This window comes from Dipodomys spectabilis, unplaced genomic scaffold, assembly GCF_019054845.1.
Source record: "Dipodomys spectabilis isolate Male_0828 unplaced genomic scaffold, ASM1905484v1 ptg000051l, whole genome shotgun sequence".
NCBI classification, from domain to species: domain Eukaryota; kingdom Metazoa; phylum Chordata; class Mammalia; order Rodentia; family Heteromyidae; genus Dipodomys; species Dipodomys spectabilis.
The window spans coordinates 1,726,394-1,740,603 of record NW_024870728.1 but is presented as its reverse complement, the minus strand read 5'-3'; the positions used below and the strand labels follow the sequence as shown (position 1 = coordinate 1,740,603).

Below are 14,210 nucleotides of genomic sequence, written 5' to 3'. Positions count from 1 at the left end.
TCTTAGTGTTAATGAACTTAAAGGAAATTCACAGATAGTAACAAGGATTAATGAGTACTAATATAGCTCTACAGCTGGGCATTCTTCATTTTAAGCATGTACTTTCTTTAGGAGTTTGTCAGTCCATAAATAGAGAGAATAAATATTCAGAGATGAGTAGTTTTGCCTGAATAGGTGAGAAAAATGTGTACTAGCAAAGATGATAGCAATTGAATTTATTCCTTGGAAACATTTTAGAGCATTGTAGAAATATAAATCCATGGGCTGGGAAGGTGGCTCAGTGGTAGAGTGCTTGCCCTGCATGCATGAAGCCCTGGGTTCGATTCCTCAGCACCACATAAGCAAAAAGAAAAAAGCCGGAAGTGGCGCTGTGGCTCAAGTGGTAGAGCGCTAGCCTTGAGCTGAAGAGCTGAGGGACAGTGCCCAGGCCCAGAGTTCAGGCCCCATGACCGGACCCCCCCCAAAAAAGAAATATAAATCCATGAGCTATATGACTCATTTCTTCACATTCTCAATACAGTTCGTTAGGAAATTATACTACAATGATATGAAAAAAATTTTTATATAGGTACCCTTAAGACTTGGAGTAACATTGAATGTAGAGATAGCTAATTGCCATGATGGTAAAGTATCTTCACTGTTTTCCTTATATAGGAATATGCATATACATATATCTATATATGATCACACATATATAGGTATGTATAGATGTAGGCATGTAGATTATATATAGTATATATGTATATATATACATATATATGTAGTACATATAAATAATGTAGTACTGGCATTTGAACTCCAGGCTAATTCTTGCTAGAAAAGTGCTCTACGCTTTGAGCTACATCTTTAACCCTTTTTGCTTTAGTTTTTCATAAAGATTTTCACCCATTTCCCAACACCAGCCTTGCCTCAGACCAGTCATTCTATCTATACCTCCCATGTAGCTGGGATTACAAGTGTGAACTATTATGTTCAGCTTGTTTGTTGAGATGTTGTCTAATTAACTTGTTTGCCTGGGCTGTCTCTGACCTATGATCCTCCTGTCTCTATCACTTGAGTAGCTAGAATTATAGGTTGGACCACCATGAATAGTTGTTTTTATATTGTGATATTAAAATCCACCTTTTAAAATTGTACACTTCTGTGGTTTCTTGTGTATTCAGAAAATTGTTCATCATCACACTATGTAATTCTAGGACATTTCCTCAACCCTAACTACTCTCATTAATTCATTCTCCCTGTCCCCTGAATAAGCTTCTAGCAACCATTACTAATTTTTACTTTCTATACATTTTCATATTCTGAAATAATGTTCTATGTTTTGTAGCTGGCTTCTTAACATAAGGTCATCCATAGTATAGCATTTACCAGCACCTCTTTTCTCTTTATAGATGAATAATATTCCATTGAATGAATGCAACACATTTTGCTTATTGACTGGTTGATGCACATTTGAGTTGATTCCACTTCTTGAGTAGAATGAATAATGCTGCTGTGGACATTTTGACACAGGTTCTCCTCATGTGTTTTCAGTTCTCTTGGATATGGACCTAGGAGTAGAGTTGCTGGGGCATATAATCAGGCACTGTCAGACTGTTTTCCATCATTTCCATTGTATGTCCATGGAAATACAATGAGGATGAGGGTCCCAGTTATTTCATTTTGTCACCAACACTTGTTATATGTATTTATGCTTATAGCGGTTCTTATGGGTTTGAAGTGTCTTATTGTGGTTGGATTTTTTATTTTTATAATGACTAATGAGGCTGAACATATTTTCATATGCTTCTTGGCCATATAAACATCTTTTTTTTTTTTTTTTTTTAGAAATGTCTCTTTAAATCCTTTGCACAGTTTAATTTAGTTTTTTGGTCAGTTGTAGGGCTTGAACTCAGGGCCTGGGCTCTGTCCCTGAGCTTTCTTGCTCAAGTCTAGCACTCTACCACTTGAGCCACAGTGTCACTTCCAGTTTTCTGGTGGTTAATTAGAGCTAAGAATCTCAAGGACTTACTGCCTGCACTGGCTTTGAACCACGATCCTCAGATCTCAGCCTCTGGAGTGGCAAGGATTACAAGTGTGAGCCACCAGCACCCAGCTACATTTTAAAATTGGATTGTATTTTTATTCCTGAGTTCTAGAAGTTACTTATTTATTCCAAACACTAGTAACTTATCAGATACAAGATGTGTAAATATTTTCCCCACGTGTTTTTTGTCTTGCACTTTTTTGTTTTGGAGAAAGGGTTTCACTATGTAGCCCAGACTAGTCTCAACTCAAGGTACTCATCCTCCCTAGTTTTGGGATTATAGGTGTTCACCAGTACACTCAACTCTGTTTTTTTTTTTTTTTTTGGTGGTACTGAACATTAGACTCAGGCTCTCTTACTTTGTAGGCAGGCACTCTACCTCTTGAGCTGCTTCACCAGCCCTTTTTTCATTGATTCTTTTTTCTTTTTTGTTTTCTTTTTATATGTTTTGTATTGTAAAAATACTGTATAGAGGGGTTACAGTTACATGAGTAAGGTAATGAGTATATTTCCTATTGAGCATTGTTACCTCCTACTTTGTTTTTCCCCTACTATCCCTTTCCTCCCCACCTCCCCAACTCCTCCCTCTCCCTCCTAAGTTGTAAAGTTAATTTTCAGCATAGTGTCTTGTACATCTCATTGTTCCAATGGATCAACCTGTATCTTGTTTCAGCATTTTGTTATTTCCCTTCCCCTCCCCAAATTAGAAAAATGTATATACAAGATGCAGGGCACCAGAATCAAATACAGTGAAAACAGGGGTTATACCGTGGGGGAAGAACATATGAAAGAAACAAAAAAAATCTCATAGTACATTATAAATACATTAAAAACAATAGCAAGAAATTAAAAAACCAGTTGTGTCCCTATTTTGGGGTTCATTTCACTTAACATCATCTTATATGGTCATATGTACATAGCTTTTGACATTTTCTCACGATTATTTTTAAGATAGGATCTTGCTATGTGCTCTGGCCACCTTGACCATAATCTTCCTGTTTGGGTTTTCTCATATAGCTAGGATAACAGTACATGCCATTGAGCATAGCCATTTTGCTTGCTAGTAGCTGGGATGACAAGAGTGAGCCACCATATCCAACCATTAGCTGAAATGGAATCTTATGAACTGCTTGCCCAGGCTGGCTTGAAATTGATCATTCAGATCATCTCCTAAATAGTAATAATTACTGTCTTGAGACACTACACTCAGCTTCTAGCTTCATTCTTTTGCATGTGTATATACAAAAAGACTGTTGCTGAAAAGATGATTTTTCTTCCTCAATGAATTTCTTGGCATCCTTCCTGAAAATTAGTTGGTCATAAAGGTAGAGGCTTATTTATCTACTCAATTCTATGCCATGGAGTTAAATGTTTATATTTGTGCTAGTACCACCCTGTATAGATACTGTAACTTTTTAGTAAGTTTTGGAACTGAGAAGCCAAGTCTTTCAACTTTGCTTTTATTATTTTCCCCAAGATTGTTTACTGTTCTTGGTTGGTTGGAATGATGTGCAGATAGGTTAGATCAAGTTGATGGAAAGTTGGCTTTTTTTAAAACTCCTATTTCCTTAATATTCTACTTGTTCTCTCTGTTACTGAGAGTTGTGTGTTGAAGTCTCTATTATGATTGGTTTTTATATTTTCTCTTTAGTTTTGCTAGATTTTACTTCATGTATTTTGTTACTCTGTTGTTAGTTGCATATAAATTTATAATTATTTTGTCTTCTAGATGAATTGACTCCTGTTAATATTATAAAATGTCGTCTTTTGTGTTTAGTATTACTTTTTGTCTTGAGTCCTTTCCTTTGCTAGTAGTTTAGCTACTCTAGACATTTCTTTTTATTAATTTGTATGCTATAATTATATCTGATGTATCTTAAATATAGCAAAATCAGTTCTTCATCCTTCTTTTCCCTGATGTTTTGTTGTGCTGTTTGGTTTTGCTCTAGTTTATTTCCTGATTTGATTTAACTGAACGAATTCCATAGGTTCTGTGTGCTGTGACTTTCCTAAGTTAATATACTAAAATACGTATCCCCAAGTTATAGTATTAGGAGAAGGGACCTTTGAGCAGTTACTAGGTCAAAATGCTAAAGTTTTCATGAATGAGATTAGTACCTTTATAAAAGAGGCCTCAATGAGAAATCCTTCTACCATGTCTACATCCATGAGGTAGCAGGCTCCCACCAATACTAATCTTGAACTTCACAGCTTCCAAAATGGTGAAAAACAAAGGGTTTTTGTTAAGAACTCAGCCAGCTAATGGTGTTTTGTTATTTCAGCCCAAATGGTCTTGTGAAAGTCTGTGCTCTTTGTCTTGAGAATCTACTGAAGTTCTGCTTGATTAGTTTAGTGGTCAGCTAATGGATGAAGAGAGATTTCCTTAAATATTGGTGATAATAAGACTGTTACCCTTTGTTGATTGCCTCTGTGTGTACTAGAGTATACACTCATTGCTCAGGCATGCATTTTTACAATCCTGAACTAGGCTTTACTTCTTGTATGTGCAGAGCTTCAAGGTCAACAAGATGTGAGACCTTTTCTGGGCATATAAACAACTTTGTGCATGTGCATGTGTTCATCTAGATCCCCGGGAACACATCAGACCTTTCTTTCTATTTTTTTTTTTTTTTGGTTGGTTGTGGGGCTTGAACTCTGGGCTGGGCACTTGTCCCTCACTTCTTCAGCTCAAGGCTAGTGCTCTACCACTTGATCTACAGCGCCACTTCCGGTTTTCTGAGTGATTTATTGGAGATAAGAGTTTCACAGAATTTCCTGCCTGGCTAGCTTTGAACCGCAATCCTCAGATCTCAGCCTCCTGTGTAGCTAGGATTACAGGTGTGAGCCAACAGTGCCCGGCTCCACATCAGACCTTTCAAAGCCTCTGATAGACATTTCATTCTCCAGTTTTCCTGTTGATTTTTTTTTGTCTACTTCTTGTTTGCTCTACTGCTGTCACGATCTCAGATGCAGTGCTAAAGAAAATGGTAATGATTGTTTTCAGTGTATACTCCTGGGACTATAAGGTTACTTCTACTGAGCAAATTCTAATGCTTCCAACTAGGTTGAATAATGATACTTATTCTGTTTTAAGGGTTCTCTACACCTGTTCTGTTCCTCTAGTGGCTGTGAGGCTGCTAGTTCTCAACCATAATTTCCAGGCTGCTGGCTTTCAAGTCTACTGCAGAGCTGGGAAGAAGGAGAGGGGAATTCTCACAATACACAGTTTTTTTTTATTGATACTTAGCCATTTTTCGTGAATAATTGCATCTTACATTGTTAGCCTTGACTAATTTGCAGAGTTCCTCAAACACTGATTGTAATAATTTTGTAGAGCTGTAGTTTAATACATGAAGAACTTTCTAGGGTTCTGAACTTTGTCAGTCCTTCAGGTATCACTTGCAAGTTTTGGCCCTTTATTAATATTGGGGTTTTAGATAAAAGAAGATAGTGTCCTGCACAGAATTTTGGAAAAATGACAAGCTTCTTTTGGAAGATGATAAAGAATGGAAAACCATAATAGAATTTGAAAACAAGAGCCACAGGATAGTAATAATTATGTGGGCAAATAATTCCTGAGATTAGGGATGTCAAGTAGTCTGACATTCATAACAGTGTGAGTAAAAAATTTTTTTGTTGCTTTGTATGTTCCCCTATTTTCATTGTATTTGATGTTTGTGCCCTGCACCTGGTATATACAGTTCTCTAATTCAGGGAGGGGAAGGGAAAAAACAAAATGCTTAAATAAGGATACAGGTTGACCCATTGTAACAATGAGATGTACAAGATACTATGTTAAAAATGAACTTTATAACCTTAGCAGTGTGGGGGAAGTAAAGGAGTAGGCAACAATGCTCAATAGGAAATGTGCTCATTACCTTGCTCATGTAACTGTAACTCCTCTGTACAACATTTTTACAATAAAAAATGTACAAAAATGAAAGGATCAACTTTATTGTAATGGAATACAAGGGTAGTAAATGTCTTAGATTCCTATGTAGTACCATGTTCTGTACTTAGCCACCGCAGTTTTCCATAGTTCCATGGTGCCTTGCTGCCTGTCTTGCACTTCTTCCTTTTTCTAGCACCATCTTACTGCTTCAAAACTTTGTTTTTACTGTGGAAGAAGGAAGTGCTTAGTTCTCCTTTGGCAGTTTGCCCATTTACTCTACTGTGCTCTACTTTACTTGTGGATGACCCTGTCTATCTGATAGATACTGAAGTTCATATCAAGAGCAAGGTCTGTGTGTGATCTTTCTACTTCTAGGTCTAACACAGTATACTTGTTATATAACACATTAAATATGTAAATAAGTGAGCATAGGATAAAGGGAGAAAAGGAAAATACAAAAATGGTTTATTTAAGAGATTATAGATAGTGAATTAATTTACTAAGTATAATTGTGATTGGCCTTCTCCCACTTCCTTTTGATATTGTTAGGATCTTGAATATTGGTAAAATACAGTCTAGTTCCTTCAAGAGGTTTCACTATAGTAGGAAAATTAGATAAGAAAAAATCATGAAGAATGAGGTGCTACTATTACTGTCATAAAATAAGAGGCATAACTTCTTTTTTTATTGTCAAGGTGATGTACAGAGGGGTTACAGTTACATAAGAAAGGTAATAAGTACATTTCTTGTTGAACTTGTTACTCCCTTCCTCATTTTTCTCCCACTTTCCCTTCCCCTTTAGTCCCCACCCCCAAGTTTTACAGATCATTTGCAACATACTGTCTTGTGAGTATAGCTGTTGTATTGGTTCCCTCCTTGTTCTTTGTCTTACCATTTTGTTGTTCCCCTTCCCTTCCCTAATTCAGATAAATACCCAGAGTACCAAAATCAAGTACAGTGACAACAGGGGAATCAAATACAGTGACTATAAGGGGAAGAACATACAAAAGAAACAAGATATCACATAGTTCATTAAAAACAACAACAACAAAGAAAAACCTCTGTGTCATGTCTTGGAGTTCATCATCTTATATGGTCATATGTACATAACTATTGAGCGATTCTGCTCATCTGCTAAGATTATCCTAGCTGTATACTAATTATTGCAAATAAGGGAAATCATGGGACCTATGTTTCTTTGGGTCTGGCTTACTTCACTTAATATGATTTTTTCCAAGTCTTTCCATATCCTTACAAATGGGGCAATGTCATTCTTTCTGATGGAAGCATAGAATTCCATTGTGTATATATACCACATTTTCTTGATCCATTCATCTATTGAGGGGCATCTGGATTGGTTTCATATCTTAGCTATGGTGAATAACGCTGTACTGTTGTACTGGTAGCTTTAGATGGCCTTGTTTGTGATCATTTGGGTAAATACCCAGAAGTGGGATTGCTGAGTCATAGGGGACTTCTATGTTCAGTCTTTTGAGGAACCTCCACACTTCTTTCCAGAGTTGAACAATTTTACACTCCCACCAACAGTGTAGTAGTGTTCCTTTTTGGCCATATCCCTTCCAGAATCTGTTGTTATTAGATATCTTGATGATAGCCATTCTAACTGGGGTGAGGTAGAATCTCAATGTTGTTTTGATTTGCATTTCTTTTATGGCCAGAGATGTTGAGCATTTGTTTATGTGTCTGTTGGCCATTCTTATTTCTTCTTCAGAGAAGTCTAAGAGGCATGACTTCTACTTCTGGCAAAAATAGACTGGCTGTTTCTCCCAGGTTGTCTCCTTATGATTAAAAATGTGAACATAGCATAATAAACAAGCATAGAAGATTCTGAAAATTAGAAAATTCTGAAAATTCGAGAGCTGGGCGCTGGTGGCTCACGCCTGTACTCCTAGCTACTCAGGAGGCTGAGATCTGAGGATCGCGGTTCAAAGCCAGCCCGGGCAGGAGAGACCGTGAGACTCCTATCTCCAATAAACCACCAGAAAACTGGAAGTGGCACTGTAGCTCAAGTGGTAGAGCGCTCGCCTTGAGCTGAACAGCTGCCCAGGCCCAGAGTTCAAGCCCCACGACCGACAAAAAAAAAAAAAAGAAGATTCTGAAAATTAGAAAAAGTAGGCACACTGCCTTAGGGATCTCAGAGCTTAAGAAAGAACATGATGGTTCCCTAGGTTTCCACTTTGCTTTCTATGCATCCCAGATAGGGTACAGCAGAATTCAGTCCAGCATGGCCAGGGTTTTTTGAAACAAAAAATCTGTCTCCTATGACTGGAAGACCAAAAAAAATGATGGTCTAACAACAGATAACCTTTTGGTAATAACTATCCCTGATAACCACACATAGAAAACACTGTCATGTATGTATGTGTGTAAAAACACATACTCTTTCTCTACTCCCCCAGCAAGGCTGAGCAAGTTATTCATGTGGTTTATATCACCATTCTTGCCCCTTAAATCAACGAGACATCTCCAACCAGCAAAAAGCTGGAAGTGGAGGCGTATCTCAGATGGTTCCAATATGGTACTGGCATAAAAACATCAACGGCAACAAAAACCATGATGGGATCCCACTATGAATCCACTAGGATGGCAATAATAAACCACGTTGGTATCAGAGTACACGTAAAGATATCAGAGCTAGAATGTAAAATGGTAGTACTACCTCAGAAAACAGTTTAGCAATTCCTCAGAGTGTTAAGCATAGAGTTACCATGGAACCTAGCAATCTTCCTAGAGAATAGAAAATGTATCCATACCAAAACCTACATATGATGTGTATAACACCATCCAGAAATAAAAACAATCCAGATGTCAATCAACTGATGAGTGAATAAACAAAATGTGATAAACCTGTGCAGTGGAATGCCATTAACCATAAAGAGGGGGTCCTGACGCAAGTGCAGCACAGATGAACCTTGAAACATTGTACCTAGCAGAAGCCAGACACAAAGGCTATATACTTTATGATTGCTTTTTTAAAAAAATAAAATAGGATAGGTATACTCTTGAGAAAGAAAGTTGATTCCTGGCTGCTTGGGGTCTGGAGAAGGAGATACATAAAGAGACTGCCTAGGACATGAAGTGTTGTAGGATACTGAAGTGTTTTAGATGGTGGTAATGATTACATAACTACACATATATTAAGAGTTTCTGAATTATATGCTATAAAATGATAAATGTGATTTTTATCTCAATGATACTGTTCAAATAAAATGAAGGCTATAAATTTTATCAAAGTAAGTTGATAAAGAGTCCTGGTATGTGCTCACAATCCCAGCACTGAGGACCTCTATTCCAAGGCCAGCATGAGCTGCATGGTAAGACCCTGTCTCAAAAAAAAAGGAAGCAAAGAAAGGAAGAGAAGGAAGGAAGGAAGGGAGGGAGGGAGGGAGGGAAGGAGAGAGGGAGAGAGGGAGGTAAGAGAAGGAAAAAGAGAAGAGAAGAAGAGAAGAAAAGAGAAGAGAAAGGTTGAGGATATTGCTTTGTGGTAGAACTTGTGTAACATGTGAGGTGAAGTAAGGAGGTTATTGACAGAGAAAAGGCACATCCAAAAGTCCAACTGACATTATTACTGAAAATGCTTAGCTTGTAAGAAAAGTGGAATGTTCTCTCTCTCTTGATAAGAGAGCATACAAACAGTGCCCAAGCCCAGAGTTCAAGCCCCATGACCAACCAAAAAAATAAAATAAAATAAATAAATAAGAATAAGAGAGCATACAGAGAGCATCTGCAAAGCCAGAATTACATCCATACAATTGTGCCTTTTGGTTTTTGACAGGAACAAAAGCAATTCATTTTGGCAGGAGAATGATGCTGGAAGAACGTATAGACCCAGGCTAATAAATGAGCCTTGACAGAATTAACTCAAAGTTTATCATGAGCTTACATAGAGAAGTCAGAAGTTATGAATTTATAGAAAAGAATATAGAACATTTAGAGGACATACTAAGGGCTGGGCAGAGTCTTAGACTTTGACACATAAGTGCAATCTATAAAAGAACAGATTGGTAAAGTAGATCTTATCAAAATTTAAAACTTCTAGTCTGTGAAAAGTCGATAAACAGATGAAAAGATAGATATAGGCTGGGATAAAGTATTTGTAAGCTACATATCCAACAAAGAATCAATATCTAGGACTCACTAAGAACTAAGAACCTCTAAAACACAACTGTAGAAAAGCAATACATTCAGAAAACAATTAAGACCATGTACTGAAGAAAATATTCAAATGCTAAATAAGCACATAAAAAGATACTTAGCATTACTAGTCATTATACACGATAAACTATCTACAATGTAATCAACTGTACACAACTATCAGAATATGTAAAATAAAAAGAAAAGGCAAATTTGGTGAGAAGTTCCAAGTAATACTGGTGGTGTTGCTGGTGGTGTCCACACAGAGAAAGTGGATCACTCACACATTGCTGAGAAATGTAAAATGCCACAGTCATTCTGGACACACTTTGGCAGTTTCTTAAAAAACTAAACACAACCATCATACAACCTAGTAAAATTACATTCCTGGGCATTTATCCCAGAGAAATGAAAACATTTTCTCACACACAAAAAAAAACTGTACATGGATCATCGTAGCAGCTTTATTCATAATAGCCCCACACTGGAAACAACCCAGATGCCCCTGAATTGCTGAACAAGCCATGGTACATCCATACAGTGGAATGGTACTCTGCAATAAAGAAGAATGAAGCATTGATGTGCAACCTAATGTGGATGAAGCTTCAGGAAATTATGCTGGGTGAGAAAAGCCAGTCTCAGAAGTTGCAGTCCATAAGATTCCATTTATGAAACATTTTTGAAAAATAAAATTTCAGGAGTGAAGAACAAATTCATGATGGCCGGTGACTGTGGGAGGCAGGGTAGGAGGAATTAGTAGTGATCAAGGAACTCTTAGTAGTTCATGGTTATATTCAGTAGCTCAAATGGGTGTGTTTACATGAATCTACACCTGTAATAAAATTGTATAAAACGTACAACTCAGATGAACACAAGTAAGAATAAGGAATCTAAATAAGGTGATTATATCAATGTCAGTGGCTTAGTTTTGATATTGTACTATAGTTTTGAAAGCTTTTACACAGCTTTTCTATTATTTCTTATAACTACCTCTACCACAAAGTAAAAGGTTCACTTAAAAAAAAAGGCACAGGTAAATAGAAATGAGAAAGTACCTTATTGTAGTGTACAGAACTTGGGATGCTTTAAAGAACAAGTGGTATTTGAACTTGAGCTTAAAGGATGAATAGAATTTCTGTATACTTTTGTGTCTTATAACAAAAGAAGCGTTAACACTGCTAATGACCATGTACTCTGAGAAAATTTAGTTAATTAAGGGAAGATGTCCCCTGGCCCTTGAATTGTGTCAATAACTCTAGACCAAAATGAAATTCAAGAGAAATCTGAGATGATGAGTTAAAGGGCATGGATAACAAAATTCTTAGGTGGGAAAGGTGAGTAAAACTTGGGTATTATGTGCCTAGGATACCAAAAGATGACAAGAGACAGAAATTTAGGCCTGACACTCAGGAAAAAAGCCTGAGCAACAGACACCTAGATAAATATTAGTATAGTAAACCACCACCCCCCCCATCCCCAAAGAGTGGTTGCATAGCCTAAAGAGAAAGAGAACCAAGGCCAAATTTGTAAGAGCTTCACTTTTGAAGAGAAGAATCTTCCGAGGAAAAGGCAGGGGGGGCCGGGAGCAAAGAAAGGTTAGAAGACTTAAAGGAAAGGGCAAAGTTGGTGACCAATTTCAAACAAGGGTAAGATGCCTGATACTCTAGTGCAAGAAGGTCAGCTATGACAAAGCTAGAACACAAGTCACTGCATTGGCCACCAAGCCTTGTCTTTGTCTTGTGGCTGTCTCAAGCAGTTTCATCCAAAGCCAGAGTATCATCAGTGGAGGAATTAAGGGGAGGTGAGAAAGTGGGAGCTGGTGCACAGGGTGAGGGGAAGCAGAGGTAAAGGTCCTGAGGTATTTTACAAATGGAGAAGAACTGAGCTTGCTGGCAGGCAGTGGGTGAGGAACCCTGGAAGACATAGACCGTTTTGGATTCTTCTTTGGAAATTGCCTTCCGAGCCTGAGGCACATTTTCAACAATGGCAAATCTTCATCTTTTAGGGTGGATTTGAGATTTGGAAACAGTCGAGTCAGTACAGAGCCAATGGTGCTAAATCAAGTGGGTGATCAAGTTGGATAATCCAACTTAAAAAAAAGTATAATTATAAAGCAGTAAAACTGATTTTCTTATGAAGCTTATGAATTGGCTTAGAAAGTGGTTCTTAAAGAATTCCAAAAACCAAGCTTCAGTAGCATGAATGAGTGCATGGAGCCCGTTAGCTTCCAAGAGGACAAGCCTTTGCATGGACTGAAGCTCTGGTACCTGTGTGAACAAACTGGTCTTGTTACATTGTATTCACTCCTGCTCAAACAGTAGAGTTGCCTGAGAAGTGACTTAGTGGAATTATACCAAGGTTTATATATGGGAGAATAAGGAGTTTCAAACTGTGATTGTTTAAACAGTTCTCCTGTGGTCTTTCAGATGTAATTAGAATTCCTAGGATAGGAGTGTTCCCACAAGCATAACAATACTTTAAATGTGTATTCAATTATCCTGTTCTATAGTCATTTAATCGGTCCTTTTTGAAATAGTTTTTTTTTTTTTTTTTTTTTTCAGAAAAAATTCTAACTCACTGGCTTATTTCTTAGGCCTAAGGCAATGCTGGGCACATATAGATACTCACTGGGCACATATAGACACTCACTGAGCACTCCTTCCTGTCTTCTCTGCACTAATGTTTGATGTGCACTGGAAGACACATCAGGAGAAAAATCAGTTCCTTAAATAGACCACCTGTTAGTGTTTGCCCAAAATGTCCAGAATAAATAAAAGTAACAAAGGAGTTTAGAGCTTTGGTCTAGTGTTGTTAATGTGGCAAGTATACACATACCCCCAAATGCTTACTTTATATCTTCATATGAATTTGTATTATCTCTTTGAATTGCTAAACAACCTTGTGAAATAGTCGTCTCTGTTATAAAATGGAGAAAACTGTAGCTTAGACAAGTAAGTGCTCAAGGTCACTTGGGTGTGAGAAGCCAGAGCAGGGACTTGAATACAGGTGTTCAGGTGTACAGTCTTAGAAACTCTTTACCTCCATTTGTCCTGTGTGTCCACCTTCTTAAACCCATAGCCTTGTAAACATAAAAAAGTCAATCTCTATTCTTTCATACTTCCCCAAGCTGTCTCTTCCATTTCAAATCCCTGCAGTCCAAAAGATCCAGCACCACAGCATGGTATTTTATGGAGTTTGAATGACAAAGGTAATAGTTTTAAAGTTAATTTGGTTTTGAAATGGAAACCAGCTGTTACAGTACCCAGTCCCCTACCTTGGATGGTACCGTGCCATGATGCACTCCTGGGGCCCTCTGAACCTGGGAGGCTGACAGCCTCCCTGGAGTGGGCAGCATAGAAGTGGTGACTGTAACATGCTGTCACAGCTTTCTTAATGAGAAAACATTAGAGAAAGCCACGACAGTTAGCCATTCTAGGAAACTTTCCACAGCTGTTGTTTAATTAAGACTGTTTTGGTCCCAGAAATCACTGGAGTTTACTTGAGCAGAAAGGGGAATCTGTTTTAAGGATCCTGTGGTGTCTCCCAGAATCCAAGGGCAGGGAACCAGGGACTGTAATGAGGCAGGAACCAGGAGACTTCACTCCACACCTGTTTCTGCTGCTCCCTACACAGTTCTCCATTCTTTTCCTCACTCAAAAGTCTCCTTTGCCTTCTATAGTGGAAGGCTGCTGGCAGCAGCTCCCAAGCTTCTGTCCTGGCCTGTCCATGCAGAGGGAGGCTGATTTCCCTCTTCCCTGGCCTCCTGGCCCTCCAATTTTCCCCTCTCAGTTCAAGACTCTAAGGCCTAGTTTAAGTTCCATGCTGATTGGAGTGCGGGGGAGGGAGAGGGGGTAGCCTAAGGCCAGGCAGCCTGCGTACCAGTAAAGCTATGCATACTCCTTCCTTTATGGGCCATGTTACTCATTAGTTTTCATCCTAGGGGTAGATTGGAAATTTTTAAGTGGTTTTTGAATACTATAAGGAAAAATGTAAGAATGTAAAATTTAAAAGCAAATTTAGATGAAATACTTTGTCACTTATTACATATAGTTTATGGCATTATCTGAGCCTTACCTTCTTTAAAGTTAAAAAAATACAGGTATCTTTCTTATGAAGTTGTGCTAGGGTTAATGGAAG

At 37.9% G+C, this 14,210-nt stretch overlaps 1 protein-coding gene across 1 annotated transcript in view; it reads left to right on the top strand.

Moving 5' to 3' along the window:
• Positions 1–14,210, top strand: part of Dis3l2 (DIS3 like 3'-5' exoribonuclease 2) — a 341,977-nt gene that overhangs the window by 161,398 nt on the left and 166,369 nt on the right. The gene's annotated exons all lie outside the window — the stretch shown is intronic.